This window comes from Ambystoma mexicanum, unplaced genomic scaffold (genome assembly GCF_040938575.1).
Source record: "Ambystoma mexicanum isolate Mex_15411 unplaced genomic scaffold, UKY_AmexF1_1 Mex_scaf106, whole genome shotgun sequence".
In the NCBI taxonomy this organism is placed as follows: Eukaryota; Metazoa; Chordata; class Amphibia; order Caudata; family Ambystomatidae; genus Ambystoma; species Ambystoma mexicanum.
The window spans coordinates 635508-649255 of NW_027182332.1; the positions used below are offsets into that span (position 1 = coordinate 635508).

A 13748-nucleotide genomic window follows, 5' to 3' on the forward strand; every position below is an offset into this window, starting at 1 on the left:
GGATGGATGGATTAAAGTTATCCTACCAGACATAGGAGTCCTGAATGGGCCCACCAGTCTTATATATCTCGCCTGATCGAGCCTGATCGAGCGCTGATCGAGCGATGAGCGTGGTATCATGTTGCAAGTGGCTGCATGGCTTAGCTTACTAAATGCAAATGCATAAGAGTAATATTCTTAGCATTTCTAGAGCCTACGGCCACACCACACTGAATGCGCCCGATCTCGTCTGATCTCGGAAGCTAAGCAGTGTCGGGCCTAGTTAGTACCTGGATGGGAGACCGCCTGGGAATACCAGGTGCTGTAGGCTTTTTTGTGCTCCAAGTTCAGGAAGTGAGCCATTTCTCAATTGCCTTTCAAAACTGCAAGGTCTAGCCGACTAGATGCTTAAAAGTACAAAACTCACGAGGCCCAGAGCCTACGGCCACACCACACTGAATGCGCCCGATCTCGTCTGATCTCGGAAGCTAAGCAGTGTCGGGCCTAGTTAGTACCTGGATGGGAGACCGCCTGGGAATACCAGGTGCTGTAGGCTTTTTTGTGCTCCAAGTTCAGGAAGTGAGCCATTTCTCAATTGCCTTTCAAAACTGCAAGGTCTAGCCGACTAGATGCTTAAAAGTACAAAACTCACTAAGACCAGAGCCTACGGCCACACCACACTGAATGCGCCCGATCTCGTCTGATCTCGGAAGCTAAGCAGTGTCGGGCCTAGTTAGTACCTGGATGGGAGACCGCCTGGGAATACCAGGTGCTGTAGGCTTTTTTGTGCTCCAAGTTCAGGAAGTGAGCCATTTCTCAATTGCCTTTCAAAACTGCAAGGTCTAGCCGACTAGATGCTTAAAAGTACAAAACTCACTAGGCCCAGAGCCTACGGCCACACCACACTGAATGCGCCCGATCTCGTCTGATCTCGGAAGCTAAGCAGTGTCGGGCCTAGTTAGTACCTGGATGGGAGACCGCCTGGGAATACCAGGTGCTGTAGGCTATTTTGTGCTCCATGATTAGTAATTGCACAACTTCTCAATTACTTTTCAAATTTGGTATGTTTCCAAAATAATTTTATCCCGTTTTATAGCGGAAATGTTGGACAACATTATGAGGGCTGGAGCTACCTATTTACATATAATTAGCATACAGGTAGTGTGTTCATGGGTAATAAATCGACTTTCACATGTAATGCAGTACAGAGAATATTGAGTCATTCAAGAGGCATGAAAGAAAGCCGTTATTGTGTTGATTGTTCTCTCCACCTCCCTGCAACAGAAACAGGATGGATGGATTAAAGTTATCCTACCAGACATAGGAGTCCTGAATGGGCCCACCAGTCTTATATATCTCGCCTGATCGAGCCTGATCGAGCGCTGATCGAGCGATGAGCGTGGTATCATGTTGCAAGTGGCTGCATGGCTTAGCTTACTAAATGCAAATGCATAAGAGTAATATTCTTAGCATTTCTAGAGCCTACGGCCACACCACACTGAATGCGCCCGATCTCGTCTGATCTCGGAAGCTAAGCAGTGTCGGGCCTAGTTAGTACCTGGATGGGAGACCGCCTGGGAATACCAGGTGCTGTAGGCTTTTTTGTGCTCCAAGTTCAGGAAGTGAGCCATTTCTCAATTGCCTTTCAAAACTGCAAGGTCTAGCCGACTAGATGCTTAAAAGTACAAAACTCACGAGGCCCAGAGCCTACGGCCACACCACACTGAATGCGCCCGATCTCGTCTGATCTCGGAAGCTAAGCAGTGTCGGGCCTAGTTAGTACCTGGATGGGAGACCGCCTGGGAATACCAGGTGCTGTAGGCTTTTTTGTGCTCCAAGTTCAGGAAGTGAGCCATTTCTCAATTGCCTTTCAAAACTGCAAGGTCTAGCCGACTAGATGCTTAAAAGTACAAAACTCACTAAGACCAGAGCCTACGGCCACACCACACTGAATGCGCCCGATCTCGTCTGATCTCGGAAGCTAAGCAGTGTCGGGCCTAGTTAGTACCTGGATGGGAGACCGCCTGGGAATACCAGGTGCTGTAGGCTTTTTTGTGCTCCAAGTTCAGGAAGTGAGCCATTTCTCAATTGCCTTTCAAAACTGCAAGGTCTAGCCGACTAGATGCTTAAAAGTACAAAACTCACTAGGCCCAGAGCCTACGGCCACACCACACTGAATGCGCCCGATCTCGTCTGATCTCGGAAGCTAAGCAGTGTCGGGCCTAGTTAGTACCTGGATGGGAGACCGCCTGGGAATACCAGGTGCTGTAGGCTATTTTGTGCTCCATGATTAGTAATTGCACAACTTCTCAATTACTTTTCAAATTTGGTATGTTTCCAAAATAATTTTATCCCGTTTTATAGCGGAAATGTTGGACAACATTATGAGGGCTGGAGCTACCTATTTACATATAATTAGCATACAGGTAGTGTGTTCATGGGTAATAAATCGACTTTCACATGTAATGCAGTACAGAGAATATTGAGTCATTCAAGAGGCATGAAAGAAAGCCGTTATTGTGTTGATTGTTCTCTCCACCTCCCTGCAACAGAAACAGGATGGATGGATTAAAGTTATCCTACCAGACATAGGAGTCCTGAATGGGCCCACCAGTCTTATATATCTCGCCTGATCGAGCCTGATCGAGCGCTGATCGAGCGATGAGCGTGGTATCATGTTGCAAGTGGCTGCATGGCTTAGCTTACTAAATGCAAATGCATAAGAGTAATATTCTTAGCATTTCTAGAGCCTACGGCCACACCACACTGAATGCGCCCGATCTCGTCTGATCTCGGAAGCTAAGCAGTGTCGGGCCTAGTTAGTACCTGGATGGGAGACCGCCTGGGAATACCAGGTGCTGTAGGCTTTTTTGTGCTCCAAGTTCAGGAAGTGAGCCATTTCTCAATTGCCTTTCAAAACTGCAAGGTCTAGCCGACTAGATGCTTAAAAGTACAAAACTCACGAGGCCCAGAGCCTACGGCCACACCACACTGAATGCGCCCGATCTCGTCTGATCTCGGAAGCTAAGCAGTGTCGGGCCTAGTTAGTACCTGGATGGGAGACCGCCTGGGAATACCAGGTGCTGTAGGCTTTTTTGTGCTCCAAGTTCAGGAAGTGAGCCATTTCTCAATTGCCTTTCAAAACTGCAAGGTCTAGCCGACTAGATGCTTAAAAGTACAAAACTCACTAAGACCAGAGCCTACGGCCACACCACACTGAATGCGCCCGATCTCGTCTGATCTCGGAAGCTAAGCAGTGTCGGGCCTAGTTAGTACCTGGATGGGAGACCGCCTGGGAATACCAGGTGCTGTAGGCTTTTTTGTGCTCCAAGTTCAGGAAGTGAGCCATTTCTCAATTGCCTTTCAAAACTGCAAGGTCTAGCCGACTAGATGCTTAAAAGTACAAAACTCACTAGGCCCAGAGCCTACGGCCACACCACACTGAATGCGCCCGATCTCGTCTGATCTCGGAAGCTAAGCAGTGTCGGGCCTAGTTAGTACCTGGATGGGAGACCGCCTGGGAATACCAGGTGCTGTAGGCTATTTTGTGCTCCATGATTAGTAATTGCACAACTTCTCAATTACTTTTCAAATTTGGTATGTTTCCAAAATAATTTTATCCCGTTTTATAGCGGAAATGTTGGACAACATTATGAGGGCTGGAGCTACCTATTTACATATAATTAGCATACAGGTAGTGTGTTCATGGGTAATAAATCGACTTTCACATGTAATGCAGTACAGAGAATATTGAGTCATTCAAGAGGCATGAAAGAAAGCCGTTATTGTGTTGATTGTTCTCTCCACCTCCCTGCAACAGAAACAGGATGGATGGATTAAAGTTATCCTACCAGACATAGGAGTCCTGAATGGGCCCACCAGTCTTATATATCTCGCCTGATCGAGCCTGATCGAGCGCTGATCGAGCGATGAGCGTGGTATCATGTTGCAAGTGGCTGCATGGCTTAGCTTACTAAATGCAAATGCATAAGAGTAATATTCTTAGCATTTCTAGAGCCTACGGCCACACCACACTGAATGCGCCCGATCTCGTCTGATCTCGGAAGCTAAGCAGTGTCGGGCCTAGTTAGTACCTGGATGGGAGACCGCCTGGGAATACCAGGTGCTGTAGGCTTTTTTGTGCTCCAAGTTCAGGAAGTGAGCCATTTCTCAATTGCCTTTCAAAACTGCAAGGTCTAGCCGACTAGATGCTTAAAAGTACAAAACTCACGAGGCCCAGAGCCTATGGCCACACCACACTGAATGCGCCCGATCTCGTCTGATCTCGGAAGCTAAGCAGTGTCGGGCCTAGTTAGTACCTGGATGGGAGACCGCCTGGGAATACCAGGTGCTGTAGGCTTTTTTGTGCTCCAAGTTCAGGAAGTGAGCCATTTCTCAATTGCCTTTCAAAACTGCAAGGTCTAGCCGACTAGATGCTTAAAAGTACAAAACTCACTAAGACCAGAGCCTACGGCCACACCACACTGAATGCGCCCGATCTCGTCTGATCTCGGAAGCTAAGCAGTGTCGGGCCTAGTTAGTACCTGGATGGGAGACCGCCTGGGAATACCAGGTGCTGTAGGCTTTTTTGTGCTCCAAGTTCAGGAAGTGAGCCATTTCTCAATTGCCTTTCAAAACTGCAAGGTCTAGCCGACTAGATGCTTAAAAGTACAAAACTCACTAGGCCCAGAGCCTACGGCCACACCACACTGAATGCGCCCGATCTCGTCTGATCTCGGAAGCTAAGCAGTGTCGGGCCTAGTTAGTACCTGGATGGGAGACCGCCTGGGAATACCAGGTGCTGTAGGCTATTTTGTGCTCCATGATTAGTAATTGCACAACTTCTCAATTACTTTTCAAATTTGGTATGTTTCCAAAATAATTTTATCCCGTTTTATAGCGGAAATGTTGGACAACATTATGAGGGCTGGAGCTACCTATTTACATATAATTAGCATACAGGTAGTGTGTTCATGGGTAATAAATCGACTTTCACATGTAATGCAGTACAGAGAATATTGAGTCATTCAAGAGGCATGAAAGAAAGCCGTTATTGTGTTGATTGTTCTCTCCACCTCCCTGCAACAGAAACAGGATGGATGGATTAAAGTTATCCTACCAGACATAGGAGTCCTGAATGGGCCCACCAGTCTTATATATCTCGCCTGATCGAGCCTGATCGAGCGCTGATCGAGCGATGAGCGTGGTATCATGTTGCAAGTGGCTGCATGGCTTAGCTTACTAAATGCAAATGCATAAGAGTAATATTCTTAGCATTTCTAGAGCCTACGGCCACACCACACTGAATGCGCCCGATCTCGTCTGATCTCGGAAGCTAAGCAGTGTCGGGCCTAGTTAGTACCTGGATGGGAGACCGCCTGGGAATACCAGGTGCTGTAGGCTTTTTTGTGCTCCAAGTTCAGGAAGTGAGCCATTTCTCAATTGCCTTTCAAAACTGCAAGGTCTAGCCGACTAGATGCTTAAAAGTACAAAACTCACGAGGCCCAGAGCCTACGGCCACACCACACTGAATGCGCCCGATCTCGTCTGATCTCGGAAGCTAAGCAGTGTCGGGCCTAGTTAGTACCTGGATGGGAGACCGCCTGGGAATACCAGGTGCTGTAGGCTTTTTTGTGCTCCAAGTTCAGGAAGTGAGCCATTTCTCAATTGCCTTTCAAAACTGCAAGGTCTAGCCGACTAGATGCTTAAAAGTACAAAACTCACTAAGACCAGAGCCTACGGCCACACCACACTGAATGCGCCCGATCTCGTCTGATCTCGGAAGCTAAGCAGTGTCGGGCCTAGTTAGTACCTGGATGGGAGACCGCCTGGGAATACCAGGTGCTGTAGGCTTTTTTGTGCTCCAAGTTCAGGAAGTGAGCCATTTCTCAATTGCCTTTCAAAACTGCAAGGTCTAGCCGACTAGATGCTTAAAAGTACAAAACTCACTAGGCCCAGAGCCTACGGCCACACCACACTGAATGCGCCCGATCTCGTCTGATCTCGGAAGCTAAGCAGTGTCGGGCCTAGTTAGTACCTGGATGGGAGACCGCCTGGGAATACCAGGTGCTGTAGGCTTTTTTGTGCTCCAAGTTCAGGAAGTGAGCCATTTCTCAATTGCCTTTCAAAACTGCAAGGTCTAGCCGACTAGATGCTTAAAAGTACAAAACTCACTAGGCCCAGAGCCTACGGCCACACCACACTGAATGCGCCCGATCTCGTCTGATCTCGGAAGCTAAGCAGTGTCGGGCCTAGTTAGTACCTGGATGGGAGACCGCCTGGGAATACCAGGTGCTGTAGGCTTTTTTGTGCTCCAAGTTCAGGAAGTGAGCCATTTCTCAATTGCCTTTCAAAACTGCAAGGTCTAGCCGACTAGATGCTTAAAAGTACAAAACTCACTAGGCCCAGAGCCTACGGCCACACCACACTGAATGCGCCCGATCTCGTCTGATCTCGGAAGCTAAGCAGTGTCGGGCCTAGTTAGTACCTGGATGGGAGACCGCCTGGGAATACCAGGTGCTGTAGGCTATTTTGTGCTCCATGATTAGTAATTGCACAACTTCTCAATTACTTTTCAAATTTGGTATGTTTCCAAAATAATTTTATCCCGTTTTATAGCGGAAATGTTGGACAACATTATGAGGGCTGGAGCTACCTATTTACATATAATTAGCATACAGGTAGTGTGTTCATGGGTAATAAATCGACTTTCACATGTAATGCAGTACAGAGAATATTGAGTCATTCAAGAGGCATGAAAGAAAGCCGTTATTGTGTTGATTGTTCTCTCCACCTCCCTGCAACAGAAACAGGATGGATGGATTAAAGTTATCCTACCAGACATAGGAGTCCTGAATGGGCCCACCAGTCTTATATATCTCGCCTGATCGAGCCTGATCGAGCGCTGATCGAGCGATGAGCGTGGTATCATGTTGCAAGTGGCTGCATGGCTTAGCTTACTAAATGCAAATGCATAAGAGTAATATTCTTAGCATTTCTAGAGCCTACGGCCACACCACACTGAATGCGCCCGATCTCGTCTGATCTCGGAAGCTAAGCAGTGTCGGGCCTAGTTAGTACCTGGATGGGAGACCGCCTGGGAATACCAGGTGCTGTAGGCTTTTTTGTGCTCCAAGTTCAGGAAGTGAGCCATTTCTCAATTGCCTTTCAAAACTGCAAGGTCTAGCCGACTAGATGCTTAAAAGTACAAAACTCACGAGGCCCAGAGCCTATGGCCACACCACACTGAATGCGCCCGATCTCGTCTGATCTCGGAAGCTAAGCAGTGTCGGGCCTAGTTAGTACCTGGATGGGAGACCGCCTGGGAATACCAGGTGCTGTAGGCTTTTTTGTGCTCCAAGTTCAGGAAGTGAGCCATTTCTCAATTGCCTTTCAAAACTGCAAGGTCTAGCCGACTAGATGCTTAAAAGTACAAAACTCACTAAGACCAGAGCCTACGGCCACACCACACTGAATGCGCCCGATCTCGTCTGATCTCGGAAGCTAAGCAGTGTCGGGCCTAGTTAGTACCTGGATGGGAGACCGCCTGGGAATACCAGGTGCTGTAGGCTTTTTTGTGCTCCAAGTTCAGGAAGTGAGCCATTTCTCAATTGCCTTTCAAAACTGCAAGGTCTAGCCGACTAGATGCTTAAAAGTACAAAACTCACTAGGCCCAGAGCCTACGGCCACACCACACTGAATGCGCCCGATCTCGTCTGATCTCGGAAGCTAAGCAGTGTCGGGCCTAGTTAGTACCTGGATGGGAGACCGCCTGGGAATACCAGGTGCTGTAGGCTATTTTGTGCTCCATGATTAGTAATTGCACAACTTCTCAATTACTTTTCAAATTTGGTATGTTTCCAAAATAATTTTATCCCGTTTTATAGCGGAAATGTTGGACAACATTATGAGGGCTGGAGCTACCTATTTACATATAATTAGCATACAGGTAGTGTGTTCATGGGTAATAAATCGACTTTCACATGTAATGCAGTACAGAGAATATTGAGTCATTCAAGAGGCATGAAAGAAAGCCGTTATTGTGTTGATTGTTCTCTCCACCTCCCTGCAACAGAAACAGGATGGATGGATTAAAGTTATCCTACCAGACATAGGAGTCCTGAATGGGCCCACCAGTCTTATATATCTCGCCTGATCGAGCCTGATCGAGCGCTGATCGAGCGATGAGCGTGGTATCATGTTGCAAGTGGCTGCATGGCTTAGCTTACTAAATGCAAATGCATAAGAGTAATATTCTTAGCATTTCTAGAGCCTACGGCCACACCACACTGAATGCGCCCGATCTCGTCTGATCTCGGAAGCTAAGCAGTGTCGGGCCTAGTTAGTACCTGGATGGGAGACCGCCTGGGAATACCAGGTGCTGTAGGCTTTTTTGTGCTCCAAGTTCAGGAAGTGAGCCATTTCTCAATTGCCTTTCAAAACTGCAAGGTCTAGCCGACTAGATGCTTAAAAGTACAAAACTCACGAGGCCCAGAGCCTACGGCCACACCACACTGAATGCGCCCGATCTCGTCTGATCTCGGAAGCTAAGCAGTGTCGGGCCTAGTTAGTACCTGGATGGGAGACCGCCTGGGAATACCAGGTGCTGTAGGCTTTTTTGTGCTCCAAGTTCAGGAAGTGAGCCATTTCTCAATTGCCTTTCAAAACTGCAAGGTCTAGCCGACTAGATGCTTAAAAGTACAAAACTCACTAAGACCAGAGCCTACGGCCACACCACACTGAATGCGCCCGATCTCGTCTGATCTCGGAAGCTAAGCAGTGTCGGGCCTAGTTAGTACCTGGATGGGAGACCGCCTGGGAATACCAGGTGCTGTAGGCTTTTTTGTGCTCCAAGTTCAGGAAGTGAGCCATTTCTCAATTGCCTTTCAAAACTGCAAGGTCTAGCCGACTAGATGCTTAAAAGTACAAAACTCACTAGGCCCAGAGCCTACGGCCACACCACACTGAATGCGCCCGATCTCGTCTGATCTCGGAAGCTAAGCAGTGTCGGGCCTAGTTAGTACCTGGATGGGAGACCGCCTGGGAATACCAGGTGCTGTAGGCTTTTTTGTGCTCCAAGTTCAGGAAGTGAGCCATTTCTCAATTGCCTTTCAAAACTGCAAGGTCTAGCCGACTAGATGCTTAAAAGTACAAAACTCACTAGGCCCAGAGCCTACGGCCACACCACACTGAATGCGCCCGATCTCGTCTGATCTCGGAAGCTAAGCAGTGTCGGGCCTAGTTAGTACCTGGATGGGAGACCGCCTGGGAATACCAGGTGCTGTAGGCTTTTTTGTGCTCCAAATTCAGGAAGTGAGCCATTTCTCAATTGCCTTTCAAAACTGCAAGGTCTAGCCGACTAGATGCTTAAAAGTACAAAACTCACTAGGCCCAGAGCCTACGGCCACACCACACTGAATGCGCCCGATCTCGTCTGATCTCGGAAGCTAAGCAGTGTCGGGCCTAGTTAGTACCTGGATGGGAGACCGCCTGGGAATACCAGGTGCTGTAGGCTATTTTGTGCTCCATGATTAGTAATTGCACAACTTCTCAATTACTTTTCAAATTTGGTATGTTTCCAAAATAATTTTATCCCGTTTTATAGCGGAAATGTTGGACAACATTATGAGGGCTGGAGCTACCTATTTACATATAATTAGCATACAGGTAGTGTGTTCATGGGTAATAAATCGACTTTCACATGTAATGCAGTACAGAGAATATTGAGTCCTTCAAGAGGCATGAAAGAAAGCCGTTATTGTGTTGATTGTTCTCTCCACCTCCCTGCAACAGAAACAGGATGGATGGATTAAAGTTATCCTACCAGACATAGGAGTCCTGAATGGGCCCACCAGTCTTATATATCTCGCCTGATCGAGCCTGATCGAGCGCTGATCGAGCGATGAGCGTGGTATCATGTTGCAAGTGGCTGCATGGCTTAGCTTACTAAATGCAAATGCATAAGAGTAATATTCTTAGCATTTCTAGAGCCTACGGCCACACCACACTGAATGCGCCCGATCTCGTCTGATCTCGGAAGCTAAGCAGTGTCGGGCCTAGTTAGTACCTGGATGGGAGACCGCCTGGGAATACCAGGTGCTGTAGGCTTTTTTGTGCTCCAAGTTCAGGAAGTGAGCCATTTCTCAATTGCCTTTCAAAACTGCAAGGTCTAGCCGACTAGATGCTTAAAAGTACAAAACTCGCTAGGCCCAGAGCCTACGGCCACACCACACTGAATGCGCCCGATCTCGTCTGATCTCGGAAGCTAAGCAGTGTCGGGCCTAGTTAGTACCTGGATGGGAGACCGCCTGGGAATACCAGGTGCTGTAGGCTTTTTTGTGCTCCAAGTTCAGGAAGTGAGCCATTTCTCAATTGCCTTTCAAAACTGCAAGGTCTAGCCGACTAGATGCTTAAAAGTACAAAACTCACTAGGCCCAGAGCCTACGGCCACACCACACTGAATGCGCCCGATCTCGTCTGATCTCGGAAGCTAAGCAGTGTCGGGCCTAGTTAGTACCTGGATGGGAGACCGCCTGGGAATACCAGGTGCTGTAGGCTATTTTGTGCTCCATGATTAGTAATTGCACAACTTCTCAATTACTTTTCAAATTTGGTATGTTTCCAAAATAATTTTATCCCGTTTTATAGCGGAAATGTTGGACAACATTATGAGGGCTGGAGCTACCTATTTACATATAATTAGCATACAGGTAGTGTGTTCATGGGTAATAAATCGACTTTCACATGTAATGCAGTACAGAGAATATTGAGTCCTTCAAGAGGCATGAAAGAAAGCCGTTATTGTGTTGATTGTTCTCTCCACCTCCCTGCAACAGAAACAGGATGGATGGATTAAAGTTATCCTACCAGACATAGGAGTCCTGAATGGGCCCACCAGTCTTATATATCTCGCCTGATCGAGCCTGATCGAGCGCTGATCGAGCGATGAGCGTGGTATCATGTTGCAAGTGGCTGCATGGCTTAGCTTACTAAATGCAAATGCATAAGAGTAATATTCTTAGCATTTCTAGAGCCTACGGCCACACCACACTGAATGCGCCCGATCTCGTCTGATCTCGGAAGCTAAGCAGTGTCGGGCCTAGTTAGTACCTGGATGGGAGACCGCCTGGGAATACCAGGTGCTGTAGGCTTTTTTGTGCTCCAAGTTCAGGAAGTGAGCCATTTCTCAATTGCCTTTCAAAACTGCAAGGTCTAGCCGACTAGATGCTTAAAAGTACAAAACTCACTAGGCCCAGAGCCTACGGCCACACCACACTGAATGCGCCCGATCTCGTCTGATCTCGGAAGCTAAGCAGTGTCGGGCCTAGTTAGTACCTGGATGGGAGACCGCCTGGGAATACCAGGTGCTGTAGGCTTTTTTGTGCTCCAAGTTCAGGAAGTGAGCCATTTCTCAATTGCCTTTCAAAACTGCAAGGTCTAGCCGACTAGATGCTTAAAAGTACAAAACTCACTAGGCTCAGAGCCTACGGCCACACCACACTGAATGCGCCCGATCTCGTCTGATCTCGGAAGCTAAGCAGTGTCGGGCCTAGTTAGTACCTGGATGGGAGACCGCCTGGGAATACCAGGTGCTGTAGGCTTTTTTGTGCTCCAAGTTCAGGAAGTGAGCCATTTCTCAATTGCCTTTCAAAACTGCAAGGTCTAGCCGACTAGATGCTTAAAAGTACAAAACTCACTAGGCCCAGAGCCTACGGCCACACCACACTGAATGCGCCCGATCTCGTCTGATCTCGGAAGCTAAGCAGTGTCGGGCCTAGTTAGTACCTGGATGGGAGACCGCCTGGGAATACCAGGTGCTGTAGGCTATTTTGTGCTCCATGATTAGTAATTGCACAACTTCTCAATTACTTTTCAAATTTGGTATGTTTCCAAAATAATTTTATCCCGTTTTATAGCGGAAATGTTGGACAACATTATGAGGGCTGGAGCTACCTATTTACATATAATTAGCATACAGGTAGTGTGTTCATGGGTAATAAATCGACTTTCACATGTAATGCAGTACAGAGAATATTGAGTCATTCAAGAGGCATGAAAGAAAGCCGTTATTGTGTTGATTGTTCTCTCCACCTCCCTGCAACAGAAACAGGATGGATGGATTAAAGTTATCCTACCAGACATAGGAGTCCTGAATGGGCCCACCAGTCTTATATATCTCGCCTGATCGAGCCTGATCGAGCGCTGATCGAGCGATGAGCGTGGTATCATGTTGCAAGTGGCTGCATGGCTTAGCTTACTAAATGCAAATGCATAAGAGTAATATTCTTAGCATTTCTAGAGCCTACGGCCACACCACACTGAATGCGCCCGATCTCGTCTGATCTCGGAAGCTAAGCAGTGTCGGGCCTAGTTAGTACCTGGATGGGAGACCGCCTGGGAATACCAGGTGCTGTAGGCTTTTTTGTGCTCCAAGTTCAGGAAGTGAGCCATTTCTCAATTGCCTTTCAAAACTGCAAGGTCTAGCCGACTAGATGCTTAAAAGTACAAAACTCACGAGGCCCAGAGCCTACGGCCACACCACACTGAATGCGCCCGATCTCGTCTGATCTCGGAAGCTAAGCAGTGTCGGGCCTAGTTAGTACCTGGATGGGAGACCGCCTGGGAATACCAGGTGCTGTAGGCTTTTTTGTGCTCCAAGTTCAGGAAGTGAGCCATTTCTCAATTGCCTTTCAAAACTGCAAGGTCTAGCCGACTAGATGCTTAAAAGTACAAAACTCACTAAGACCAGAGCCTACGGCCACACCACACTGAATGTGCCCGATCTCGTCTGATCTCGGAAGCTAAGCAGTGTCGGGCCTAGTTAGTACCTGGATGGGAGACCGCCTGGGAATACCAGGTGCTGTAGGCTTTTTTGTGCTCCAAGTTCAGGAAGTGAGCCATTTCTCAATTGCCTTTCAAAACTGCAAGGTCTAGCCGACTAGATGCTTAAAAGTACAAAACTCACTAGGCCCAGAGCCTACGGCCACACCACACTGAATGCGCCCGATCTCGTCTGATCTCGGAAGCTAAGCAGTGTCGGGCCTAGTTAGTACCTGGATGGGAGACCGCCTGGGAATACCAGGTGCTGTAGGCTATTTTGTGCTCCATGATTAGTAATTGCACAACTTCTCAATTACTTTTCAAATTTGGTATGTTTCCAAAATAATTTTATCCCGTTTTATAGCGGAAATGTTGGACAACATTATGAGGGCTGGAGCTACCTATTTACATATAATTAGCATACAGGTAGTGTGTTCATGGGTAATAAATCGACTTTCACATGTAATGCAGTACAGAGAATATTGAGTCATTCAAGAGGCATGAAAGAAAGCCGTTATTGTGTTGATTGTTCTCTCCACCTCCCTGCAACAGAAACAGGATGGATGGATTAAAGTTATCCTACCAGACATAGGAGTCCTGAATGGGCCCACCAGTCTTATATATCTCGCCTGATCGAGCCTGATCGAGCGCTGATCGAGCGATGAGCGTGGTATCATGTTGCAAGTGGCTGCATGGCTTAGCTTACTAAATGCAAATGCATAAGAGTAATATTCTTAGCATTTCTAGAGCCTACGGCCACACCACACTGAATGCGCCCGATCTCGTCTGATCTCGGAAGCTAAGCAGTGTCGGGCCTAGTTAGTACCTGGATGGGAGACCGCCTGGGAATACCAGGTGCTGTAGGCTTTTTTGTGCTCCAAGTTCAGGAAGTGAGCCATTTCTCAATTGCCTTTCAAAACTGCAAGGTCTAGCCGACTAGATGCTTAAAA

At 47.6% G+C, this 13748-nt stretch overlaps 44 non-coding genes across 44 annotated transcripts; all 44 read left to right on the forward strand.

Annotated features, from left to right (window-relative positions):
• The first annotated feature begins 191 nt into the window (after positions 1–191).
• LOC138552239 (5S ribosomal RNA) lies at positions 192–310 on the forward strand. Its single transcript, XR_011295926.1, has one exon. It is a non-coding gene; the product is annotated as a 5S ribosomal RNA (ribosomal RNA).
• Positions 311–416: 106 nt separating this feature from the next.
• LOC138552240 (5S ribosomal RNA) lies at positions 417–535 on the forward strand. The gene has a single exon (XR_011295927.1). It is a non-coding gene; the product is annotated as a 5S ribosomal RNA (ribosomal RNA).
• Positions 536–641: 106 nt separating this feature from the next.
• On the forward strand, positions 642–760 carry LOC138552241 (5S ribosomal RNA). Its single transcript, XR_011295928.1, has one exon. It is a non-coding gene; the product is annotated as a 5S ribosomal RNA (ribosomal RNA).
• A 106-nt stretch (positions 761–866) lies between these two features.
• LOC138552242 (5S ribosomal RNA) lies at positions 867–985 on the forward strand. The gene has a single exon (XR_011295929.1). It is a non-coding gene; the product is annotated as a 5S ribosomal RNA (ribosomal RNA).
• Positions 986–1459: 474 nt separating this feature from the next.
• LOC138552243 (5S ribosomal RNA) lies at positions 1460–1578 on the forward strand. Its single transcript, XR_011295930.1, has one exon. It is a non-coding gene; the product is annotated as a 5S ribosomal RNA (ribosomal RNA).
• A 106-nt stretch (positions 1579–1684) lies between these two features.
• Positions 1685–1803, forward strand: LOC138552244 (5S ribosomal RNA). The gene has a single exon (XR_011295931.1). It is a non-coding gene; the product is annotated as a 5S ribosomal RNA (ribosomal RNA).
• Positions 1804–1909: 106 nt separating this feature from the next.
• Positions 1910–2028, forward strand: LOC138552245 (5S ribosomal RNA). Its single transcript, XR_011295932.1, has one exon. It is a non-coding gene; the product is annotated as a 5S ribosomal RNA (ribosomal RNA).
• Positions 2029–2134: 106 nt separating this feature from the next.
• On the forward strand, positions 2135–2253 carry LOC138552247 (5S ribosomal RNA). Its single transcript, XR_011295934.1, has one exon. It is a non-coding gene; the product is annotated as a 5S ribosomal RNA (ribosomal RNA).
• A 474-nt stretch (positions 2254–2727) lies between these two features.
• Positions 2728–2846, forward strand: LOC138552248 (5S ribosomal RNA). Its single transcript, XR_011295935.1, has one exon. It is a non-coding gene; the product is annotated as a 5S ribosomal RNA (ribosomal RNA).
• Positions 2847–2952: 106 nt separating this feature from the next.
• LOC138552249 (5S ribosomal RNA) lies at positions 2953–3071 on the forward strand. Its single transcript, XR_011295936.1, has one exon. It is a non-coding gene; the product is annotated as a 5S ribosomal RNA (ribosomal RNA).
• Positions 3072–3177: 106 nt separating this feature from the next.
• LOC138552250 (5S ribosomal RNA) lies at positions 3178–3296 on the forward strand. The gene has a single exon (XR_011295937.1). It is a non-coding gene; the product is annotated as a 5S ribosomal RNA (ribosomal RNA).
• A 106-nt stretch (positions 3297–3402) lies between these two features.
• On the forward strand, positions 3403–3521 carry LOC138552251 (5S ribosomal RNA). Its single transcript, XR_011295938.1, has one exon. It is a non-coding gene; the product is annotated as a 5S ribosomal RNA (ribosomal RNA).
• A 474-nt stretch (positions 3522–3995) lies between these two features.
• LOC138552252 (5S ribosomal RNA) lies at positions 3996–4114 on the forward strand. Its single transcript, XR_011295939.1, has one exon. It is a non-coding gene; the product is annotated as a 5S ribosomal RNA (ribosomal RNA).
• Positions 4115–4220: 106 nt separating this feature from the next.
• On the forward strand, positions 4221–4339 carry LOC138552492 (5S ribosomal RNA). Its single transcript, XR_011296174.1, has one exon. It is a non-coding gene; the product is annotated as a 5S ribosomal RNA (ribosomal RNA).
• A 106-nt stretch (positions 4340–4445) lies between these two features.
• LOC138552253 (5S ribosomal RNA) lies at positions 4446–4564 on the forward strand. The gene has a single exon (XR_011295940.1). It is a non-coding gene; the product is annotated as a 5S ribosomal RNA (ribosomal RNA).
• A 106-nt stretch (positions 4565–4670) lies between these two features.
• Positions 4671–4789, forward strand: LOC138552254 (5S ribosomal RNA). The gene has a single exon (XR_011295941.1). It is a non-coding gene; the product is annotated as a 5S ribosomal RNA (ribosomal RNA).
• A 474-nt stretch (positions 4790–5263) lies between these two features.
• On the forward strand, positions 5264–5382 carry LOC138552255 (5S ribosomal RNA). Its single transcript, XR_011295942.1, has one exon. It is a non-coding gene; the product is annotated as a 5S ribosomal RNA (ribosomal RNA).
• A 106-nt stretch (positions 5383–5488) lies between these two features.
• On the forward strand, positions 5489–5607 carry LOC138552256 (5S ribosomal RNA). Its single transcript, XR_011295943.1, has one exon. It is a non-coding gene; the product is annotated as a 5S ribosomal RNA (ribosomal RNA).
• Positions 5608–5713: 106 nt separating this feature from the next.
• LOC138552258 (5S ribosomal RNA) lies at positions 5714–5832 on the forward strand. The gene has a single exon (XR_011295945.1). It is a non-coding gene; the product is annotated as a 5S ribosomal RNA (ribosomal RNA).
• Positions 5833–5938: 106 nt separating this feature from the next.
• On the forward strand, positions 5939–6057 carry LOC138552259 (5S ribosomal RNA). The gene has a single exon (XR_011295946.1). It is a non-coding gene; the product is annotated as a 5S ribosomal RNA (ribosomal RNA).
• Positions 6058–6163: 106 nt separating this feature from the next.
• On the forward strand, positions 6164–6282 carry LOC138552260 (5S ribosomal RNA). Its single transcript, XR_011295947.1, has one exon. It is a non-coding gene; the product is annotated as a 5S ribosomal RNA (ribosomal RNA).
• A 106-nt stretch (positions 6283–6388) lies between these two features.
• On the forward strand, positions 6389–6507 carry LOC138552261 (5S ribosomal RNA). Its single transcript, XR_011295948.1, has one exon. It is a non-coding gene; the product is annotated as a 5S ribosomal RNA (ribosomal RNA).
• Positions 6508–6981: 474 nt separating this feature from the next.
• On the forward strand, positions 6982–7100 carry LOC138552262 (5S ribosomal RNA). The gene has a single exon (XR_011295949.1). It is a non-coding gene; the product is annotated as a 5S ribosomal RNA (ribosomal RNA).
• A 106-nt stretch (positions 7101–7206) lies between these two features.
• Positions 7207–7325, forward strand: LOC138552493 (5S ribosomal RNA). The gene has a single exon (XR_011296175.1). It is a non-coding gene; the product is annotated as a 5S ribosomal RNA (ribosomal RNA).
• Positions 7326–7431: 106 nt separating this feature from the next.
• LOC138552263 (5S ribosomal RNA) lies at positions 7432–7550 on the forward strand. The gene has a single exon (XR_011295950.1). It is a non-coding gene; the product is annotated as a 5S ribosomal RNA (ribosomal RNA).
• Positions 7551–7656: 106 nt separating this feature from the next.
• Positions 7657–7775, forward strand: LOC138552264 (5S ribosomal RNA). Its single transcript, XR_011295951.1, has one exon. It is a non-coding gene; the product is annotated as a 5S ribosomal RNA (ribosomal RNA).
• A 474-nt stretch (positions 7776–8249) lies between these two features.
• On the forward strand, positions 8250–8368 carry LOC138552265 (5S ribosomal RNA). Its single transcript, XR_011295952.1, has one exon. It is a non-coding gene; the product is annotated as a 5S ribosomal RNA (ribosomal RNA).
• A 106-nt stretch (positions 8369–8474) lies between these two features.
• LOC138552266 (5S ribosomal RNA) lies at positions 8475–8593 on the forward strand. Its single transcript, XR_011295953.1, has one exon. It is a non-coding gene; the product is annotated as a 5S ribosomal RNA (ribosomal RNA).
• A 106-nt stretch (positions 8594–8699) lies between these two features.
• On the forward strand, positions 8700–8818 carry LOC138552267 (5S ribosomal RNA). Its single transcript, XR_011295954.1, has one exon. It is a non-coding gene; the product is annotated as a 5S ribosomal RNA (ribosomal RNA).
• A 106-nt stretch (positions 8819–8924) lies between these two features.
• LOC138552269 (5S ribosomal RNA) lies at positions 8925–9043 on the forward strand. The gene has a single exon (XR_011295956.1). It is a non-coding gene; the product is annotated as a 5S ribosomal RNA (ribosomal RNA).
• Positions 9044–9149: 106 nt separating this feature from the next.
• Positions 9150–9268, forward strand: LOC138552270 (5S ribosomal RNA). Its single transcript, XR_011295957.1, has one exon. It is a non-coding gene; the product is annotated as a 5S ribosomal RNA (ribosomal RNA).
• Positions 9269–9374: 106 nt separating this feature from the next.
• LOC138552271 (5S ribosomal RNA) lies at positions 9375–9493 on the forward strand. The gene has a single exon (XR_011295958.1). It is a non-coding gene; the product is annotated as a 5S ribosomal RNA (ribosomal RNA).
• A 474-nt stretch (positions 9494–9967) lies between these two features.
• On the forward strand, positions 9968–10086 carry LOC138552272 (5S ribosomal RNA). The gene has a single exon (XR_011295959.1). It is a non-coding gene; the product is annotated as a 5S ribosomal RNA (ribosomal RNA).
• A 106-nt stretch (positions 10087–10192) lies between these two features.
• On the forward strand, positions 10193–10311 carry LOC138552273 (5S ribosomal RNA). Its single transcript, XR_011295960.1, has one exon. It is a non-coding gene; the product is annotated as a 5S ribosomal RNA (ribosomal RNA).
• A 106-nt stretch (positions 10312–10417) lies between these two features.
• LOC138552274 (5S ribosomal RNA) lies at positions 10418–10536 on the forward strand. Its single transcript, XR_011295961.1, has one exon. It is a non-coding gene; the product is annotated as a 5S ribosomal RNA (ribosomal RNA).
• Positions 10537–11010: 474 nt separating this feature from the next.
• LOC138552275 (5S ribosomal RNA) lies at positions 11011–11129 on the forward strand. Its single transcript, XR_011295962.1, has one exon. It is a non-coding gene; the product is annotated as a 5S ribosomal RNA (ribosomal RNA).
• A 106-nt stretch (positions 11130–11235) lies between these two features.
• LOC138552276 (5S ribosomal RNA) lies at positions 11236–11354 on the forward strand. The gene has a single exon (XR_011295963.1). It is a non-coding gene; the product is annotated as a 5S ribosomal RNA (ribosomal RNA).
• A 106-nt stretch (positions 11355–11460) lies between these two features.
• Positions 11461–11579, forward strand: LOC138552277 (5S ribosomal RNA). Its single transcript, XR_011295964.1, has one exon. It is a non-coding gene; the product is annotated as a 5S ribosomal RNA (ribosomal RNA).
• A 106-nt stretch (positions 11580–11685) lies between these two features.
• On the forward strand, positions 11686–11804 carry LOC138552278 (5S ribosomal RNA). Its single transcript, XR_011295965.1, has one exon. It is a non-coding gene; the product is annotated as a 5S ribosomal RNA (ribosomal RNA).
• Positions 11805–12278: 474 nt separating this feature from the next.
• LOC138552281 (5S ribosomal RNA) lies at positions 12279–12397 on the forward strand. The gene has a single exon (XR_011295967.1). It is a non-coding gene; the product is annotated as a 5S ribosomal RNA (ribosomal RNA).
• Positions 12398–12503: 106 nt separating this feature from the next.
• Positions 12504–12622, forward strand: LOC138552282 (5S ribosomal RNA). The gene has a single exon (XR_011295968.1). It is a non-coding gene; the product is annotated as a 5S ribosomal RNA (ribosomal RNA).
• A 106-nt stretch (positions 12623–12728) lies between these two features.
• On the forward strand, positions 12729–12847 carry LOC138552618 (5S ribosomal RNA). The gene has a single exon (XR_011296298.1). It is a non-coding gene; the product is annotated as a 5S ribosomal RNA (ribosomal RNA).
• A 106-nt stretch (positions 12848–12953) lies between these two features.
• On the forward strand, positions 12954–13072 carry LOC138552283 (5S ribosomal RNA). The gene has a single exon (XR_011295969.1). It is a non-coding gene; the product is annotated as a 5S ribosomal RNA (ribosomal RNA).
• A 474-nt stretch (positions 13073–13546) lies between these two features.
• Positions 13547–13665, forward strand: LOC138552284 (5S ribosomal RNA). The gene has a single exon (XR_011295970.1). It is a non-coding gene; the product is annotated as a 5S ribosomal RNA (ribosomal RNA).
• The last annotated feature ends 83 nt before the right edge of the window (positions 13666–13748 follow it).